This window comes from Urocitellus parryii, chromosome 7 (assembly GCF_045843805.1).
Source record: "Urocitellus parryii isolate mUroPar1 chromosome 7, mUroPar1.hap1, whole genome shotgun sequence".
Classification (NCBI taxonomy): domain Eukaryota; kingdom Metazoa; phylum Chordata; class Mammalia; order Rodentia; family Sciuridae; genus Urocitellus; species Urocitellus parryii.
The window spans coordinates 16,692,724-16,699,591 of NC_135537.1; the positions used below are offsets into that span (position 1 = coordinate 16,692,724).

At 45.2% G+C, this 6,868-nt stretch overlaps 1 long non-coding RNA gene across 3 annotated transcripts; it reads right to left on the bottom strand.

The window, feature by feature from the left end:
* Nucleotides 1–339: 339 nt before the first annotated feature.
* On the bottom strand, nt 340–6,152 carry LOC113196101 (uncharacterized). 3 transcript variants are annotated; one of them, XR_003302510.2, is made up of 3 exons: nt 6,014–6,152; nt 1,281–1,443; nt 340–588 (listed from the first exon to the last, which is right to left on the bottom strand). It is a non-coding gene; the product is annotated as an uncharacterized LOC113196101 (long non-coding RNA). The 3 variants fall into 3 exon arrangements; XR_003302508.2 differs by lacking the exon at nt 6,014–6,152 and adding an exon at nt 2,410–2,497; XR_003302509.2 differs by lacking the exon at nt 6,014–6,152 and adding an exon at nt 2,247–2,391.
* Nucleotides 6,153–6,868: the final 716 nt, after the last annotated feature.

Below are 6,868 nucleotides of genomic sequence, written 5' to 3' on the forward strand. Positions count from 1 at the left end.
CTCTTCACCTTTCCCACAGCCAGTCCAAACAGGCAAATTCTGTTTAAGTGGCCATTTGATGGGCCTCCAAGTGACAAGCCTGGGGTCTTCAAATACAGAGGACACTCATGAATGGGTCACGAGCAGGTGAAGTTGACTCGCCGTCTTCTCCTTACTTCTCTCTCTATCTTCATAATGCCCTCTGTCCCTCCACTGTCCCCCAAGCTAAAGTGCCTGTGGGGTGGCCAGCACCTTGCCAGGGTACTTTTGCCTACCAGAGGGATAAGCCTCCAAAGAACTTAAAGTCTGAAATAACTAGTAAAGAACAAAAGACAAAGTCAGAATTATAGTTTTCAAGGATGGAGAACCTGATAGAATCAGCCCACTCAGGACCTGGAGTTAGACAATTAGAGAACGGTTCCCAGTTCCGTGGTTTATTTGAGGGGGTACATCAAAGGCAGGGATAAGGTTACAGGGGTGGCGTCTTGCTTCCTGATGTCTTGCAGTCAGCAGGTTGATTGGCATCTTGGCAGGTCACACCCATCTCTGAGAGGTTGTATGGCTGCAGCAGGTCACCCCCTCCCCGATGCTGTGTGGGGCCAGGCAGAGCTGAATAGAAATTCACATGTATTTGGGTGATCTGATCCTGTGGGATTGCCACGGGAAGTCCCCGAATACCAGATTTTCCTATTCAAAGGCTACAATGCGGGGGGAGTCCACACACAGCCCACGGATGGATTTCGACAGGTGCCCTACCCAGAAGTGGCTTATTCATGAATGTGTGTTTTCTCCTCTTTCTTCAAAGACTGTTTTCTCCTGTTTCTCCCATCTTTCTCTCATTGACTCTCTGCTTGCCTCAAATCATATCTTCCCTTGTTCCCGCTCCCTGTGGACCCTTCTTCCCACCCCTCACCAATCCTTCCCTAGCAGTAATGGGTGACTGTGTCATGACTACCTTCAGCTCCACTCCCACCCTTTCCCAGGGCCCTCCTAGGAGTCATCCCCCAGGGTGACCTACGGTGGAAGTAGTACTGGCACCGTCTTTCCAGCAGGCACACACAGAGGCCCCAGAGGAGCCCAGGTCCTCCCTTAGGTACCCAAGAAGAACCCCAGTACTGAGGGAAGGAGAGAGAATTCCTACTACAGGTGTAAATGACATGACTGGATGTTGGAATAGAGATGCCCTTTCCCATCACTTAGTATCTGCTCTTCTCCTGCACAAATGAACAAAACTTTTTTTTCAATCTAGAAAATTGAATCACCCCCCAAAATTAAATTAAAAATGAAAACCTGAAACTTACCCTTCCAAGCTATTACAGTCCACTGAGGTGTTACGTACCGTTGAAGGCACATCAGAGCCCTTGGCTGTGGCTCATTGTGGAGCAGGAGGGGCACTAAACCAGTCCAAAGGACTGACGCTCTTCTCCCATCCTGCCCACCTTGGCACTTGAGACTGGAAGAAATCTGAATGGGAAATCAGAAGACCTGAACTTTACCCAGGTTCTGTGGGGTTTGACCACACAGGAATATAAGGAATTCAAACCCTGGAAATTCTCTGTACCCTAAGTATCTAGGATTCTCTGTTTAAATACAAATAATTCTCTGAAAGTAGTGACATATTATTTGACTATTACACACTTAACTCAAAAGAGCCTCCAAGTTTCATGTGCCCATCTTCTTACAAAAAAAAGTGATGTAAGTAGAGAAATGAAAAAGGAAAGATTTCAAAGATGGGGTCTCCCAAGGGAGAAGAAGTTGATGGGAGACCAGGCTAAGCCATGGGAAGCGCAGGGCTTTCTTTCAAGAGAAACCAAAAGGAAAGAGGAGTAGATAAGGTCCAAATAAAACTTATTTTTCTTATTTCACATTTTTTTCTTGGCTGGGCCTTAATTAAAACTACAAGGAGTCTGCTCTGGTAAAAGGCTTTTAGACCTTTATGGATGCCCATTGAATGGTAAATAGATACAGTTATACTGATCCTCAGACACTGTAATCCCTGACACCTATCGAAATAGCTGCTCACTTTCCTGTTTGAAAAATGATACTCATGTGGGGCCAGGAGGGGTGAGAAAAAGAGAAGAGAATAAAATAACCATCCAGGTACTTCTTCAGCTTCCACTCCAAAACACACTGTGCTGGATCACGAATTGCATTTGGTCAGTCCTTACAGTTACTGATACATCGAATGGACCCTCCAGGCTTCTCACAACAAATTCGCCTGACTGTTAACCATTCCCATTCTACATACAGGGGACATTGAGACTCACCAAAACCCATACTCTTCCTGCAAGAAATAATCTTTATCAAACGAGTCTTAGCTTTCCACTTGAGTGGTAAGCAAAGTATCAGTAACAATAAACATTCTCTGACAACGTGTGATTTGCCAACCACGACGCCATCATTTCTCAGGACTCTTCATCCTCATCCTACCTTGTGAAACAGCTCACATTGTCCTCATTTCACTGCAAAGGAACCTGAGGTGAAGCAATGTGCCCAGGGACACACGGTGAGATAGCCAAGATTTCAGCCAGACAATCTGACACCAAACACCAGAATCTTAACCACTGCACATAGCAAACTTATTTTAGCTTAATCGCCCATAAATAAAAACTTGTTATTGCTCAGTGTATTAAGAGGGATGAAGATAGAGCAGATTTCAGCTGCAATCCAGGCTGTTGACAGACCCAGAAATCTGCTCTTTGACAGGAGCTTGAGGTTACTGAGGGGTGAATGTCTTCAGAGGGGCAGGCCAGCTTCCAAATGGATTTTTTTTCTTTAAAACAACAATTTCCCTCTCCGCCCCAAAATACAGTCAAGGATCACAAATTGCATTGGGTCAATCCTTACATCAAAAACTTTCTTTGACTCCCTGATGTTCTTAGAGAACACAGGTCTATTTCAATCATCTCAGGACACATGGCTGCCACAGTACCCCAACACCAGAGGTGCAACACCCTGACCATCTCCACTCAAGGCCTGGAAAATGTTTCTGGCATCTTGGCAGAGATGAGAAACTGGAGCAGGGGGAGGCAGAATGGAGAGGTAAGGAGGAGGAAAGAGCCAATGTTTACGTATATAAAATGCAGAGGGAGGCCGAGTCCCTGAAAGAACATATTTCCAAAATTGGAACCAAAACATATTTCACAAACTCTCTTGGCCTTGGGAAGGATTAGCTGCTAAAGGACGTGACTGTGGGTACCACTCTCTGTTTACAAGCTTGCCCTCTGCCCTGCATGTAGACGTGACTTTCCGAGTCCCCGACCAGGGCTGATTATCCGGTTACCTGGGCTGCATAAACCCAAACAATTCCCAGAGTCTTTAGGACAAAAATTAAGGAGCAGAACACACAGGAGCACTGGCTGTGGCTGTATTTCCTCAACCCACACAGACATATGTATGTGTGCTAGGGTGTCCCCACCCCAACTAGACTCTATGCTTCAAAAATGTCAGTGCCGTGAAAAACAAAGACTGAGGAGCTGTTTGAGATTAAAGAAAATGAAAACAATGTGACCACCAAATGCCAGGTGTGATGTGTATTGGGCTGGGGAGGGAGAGGGGAAACTGCCCTGGGGGACGTGATTGGGGCAATTGGCAAAATTCAAATCTGGAGTGTGTATGAGACAACAGTGTTAAACCAAAGTGAAGTCTGAATTGATTATTATACTGAATGACCAAATGGACAAATGGATAATGGCCAAACCATATATAAAAATGGAATGTGGACAGACAGCCTGCAACAACCTATCCAAGAAAACAATCCTTCATGACAATCAGCCCAGGAGGCCAGCCTGGTATAATTTAAACTCGTAGGAAGCCAGATCGTCATCTCTAGTGACAATCCAGGAAATGAAACAATAAATTCTATAACAATCAACACCTAATGGCTAAGACTTGATAAATAACTGACAGCTTCCCTGATTTTTATCCCCTCCTCCAACCTAGGACCAACCAGAGAAAGTCAAAATGCCCCCCAGCCAATCACCTAGGATGCTCGAGGCGCATTGAGCATCCCCATGGAGACAGCCTCCAATAAGACATGCCTGCACCTTCCCCTTGGTCCCCAATGAAGCTTCCCCATGCCTTGCCTGCCTCGGCATCTCTGCCAACATGCAAGTGGTGGTATCTGACTCCTTGCCACAGCAAGCTCAGAATAAATAGCCTTTGCCTTTCTCACTTGGTTGCTCTTTGTTTATTTTGATACCACTGTGGTATTGAGAGAGAACGTCTCCATCCATTGGCCACACATGCTGAAGTGTTGAGGAGTAAAGGGTCTTCCCCGAGCCCTCAAATGATTTGGAAAAACACACATACAGAGAGGGAGGAAGTGACAAAAGAAATGAGGTCACAGCAACGGGTCTGGGTGGATGGTCTCCGACTTCTTTGTTCTCTTCTTGAAACTCTTTTATAAGTTTGAAATGATTACAAAATGAAACGGTTTTTAAAAACATCCCCAGCTGATTGCTCACATTCTGCCCAAAGGGCCACACCTGGTCACCTAAGACCTCAAATAATGCACAAGTGCACAGTCACTTTGTTCTCCTTGCAGAACTAGGAAAGCAGAAATGGGGGCTACTCAGCCTGTCCCCCAGAGAACCATCACACTCTTCCCGGCCCTTGAACCTTCCTAATCTTTTCTGACAGATTTTATGGGGAAAACTTTCCAATAGATCATTTCTGTAAAGACCTAGTGAATCATAACCACTACAGGGGGAATTGCCCCTATGGAGAGGGGAGGTTTGGTGAGATCAATTCGGGAGGAAGTGATCAGGAGTCTCCCTAAAGTAACCAGAAAGAGGAAATGTCTGGAAGGGAGAAGCTTCATAGATGGGTGCCTTATGGCTTTCTCTCTCTCTCTCTCTCTCTCTCTCTCTCTCTCTCTCTCTCTCTCTCTCTCTCTCTCTCCATATATATATATATATATATATATATATATATATATATATATATATATTATTTTTTTTTTCCTGAACCATATGAGGGTTAAGGGGAGAATTCCAGCTCCTTTGTCCCTAAACACTTTGGAAGTGTATTTCCTACAAACAACAGGTTAAGGCAGTGGTTCTCAGTCTTGGGTGCACACATGAAAATCTGATTACACAGAAGAATCCTCCATGGGGATCGTTCACTACATAGAGAATCGTGAAGCCCCTTCCTTTCTCCCTGGGCTAAGGGGCACAGAAGCATCAGGGTGCTGTTCTCATTATCAGCCCTCACATGTGCCCTGAACACATGACACAAATGGCTCATGATCTGGGGATTGTGAGGATGTTTGGAGGTTGGCCATCGGCTTCTTAAGGCTAAGCCGAGTCCTTGGAAGTGGCTGGATTTAACTATTACTCTCCAAAGCTGTTGTCTGTGACTACTCCCCAACCTTGCCTTCTGATTCTTCTTTCTTCCTTGCAACATATCGAGTGTCTTCTTATTTTCAAGCCTCTCTTATCCTTGACTCAGGGATTCTTAACCATGGCTGTATCTTGGGATCATCTGAGAAGATTTAAAAAATACCAGTGTTGGGTTCCGTGACCTGGACACTTACCCAGTTGTCCCCAGGGTATAGCCTGGGACTTTTTTTTAAGCTCCCCAGAAGATTCTCCTATGCAATTAGATTTTAATGTGTGCACCCAAGACTGAGAACCACTGTCTTAACATGCTGTTGGTAGGAAATAAACTTCTGATGTATTTAGGGATAAAGGATCTGGACAACTGCCCTTAGCTCTCACATGGTTCAGAAAAAAACATATACATATAGGGAGAGAAGAAGAGATGCAACATAAGGCACCCATCTATGAAGCTCCTCTTTTCCACACATTTGCTCTTTCAGGTTACTTTAGGAAGATTCTCCACCATTTCCTCCAGGATTGATCTCACCAAAGTGCCCCTATAGGGGCAATCCCCCTGCCTTGGTTAGGATTCAGTAGGCTTTTATAAAAGTGATCTCTTCAAGACTTTTACCCAATAAAAAATTTTAAAAAGAAAAGCCATGTGCAAGCCACTCTGGTCAATAACAAGCAAAGGTGATTATCACATTGCTCACCCAGCCTGCGTCCACAGGACACAGTCCCGATGGCACCACATCCCCTTGTGACTGTACAAGCTGCTACCAGGCAGAAAACAACAGCTCGTCAATCCAGATGGACTCATAAGACTCTGAAAATACACGGGCAAAGAGATGATGAAACACCAGATTTACAGCAACAGGTGGTGGCCTCTCTGAGCAGGCGAATGCATGGTCATCTGGCCTCTCGGTCACACGAGGGAGAGAACAAGGAGACCCAGCACCAAGAAGTCTGTTGAAAGAGCTGTGGCTGGCATTCAAACCAGGGGGGCCACAGAAAGCATGCACTTGCCCAGTTCTCAGTCTGAAGACGCATAAAGAGTCTCAGAGGGGACTTCCAAAAACTATTTGTCTGTCTCGGATCCCCAGCCTGGCCCAATTAAATCAGTATCTTTAGATAGGCCTTGGTGTCTTTTTAAAGCTCCCTAGATAGACTAACATGCTGCCTGCTTGACTTTGCATGTGACCTCCCCAGAGAATTCTCTTATCACACCAGCAGGGCAGGACACTGAGTTCCCTATGCCTTTGGGGCTAGGTTCTGAAGCCACATCACTTTCCCTCACCCCTCCTCCTAGCCCTTCTTCTCATCTCACAGCCTTCCTCAATACACACTGTTATATGCACACACTCGGGACTGCAGAGCAAAAGCCCATTTGAGTCATTACAGGGTTTTGGGGGTTTTTTTGCATAATAGTCATTTTCTTAATTACACAATATGTTTTGGGGAGCAGATATCTCCTTTTACCCTGTTGAGGGGCCTACAGCAACTAAGAGTCTTAGCTCAATATAATATAAACATCAATTGGCTGAAAGTTTGGTTGATTTATTCAGCTA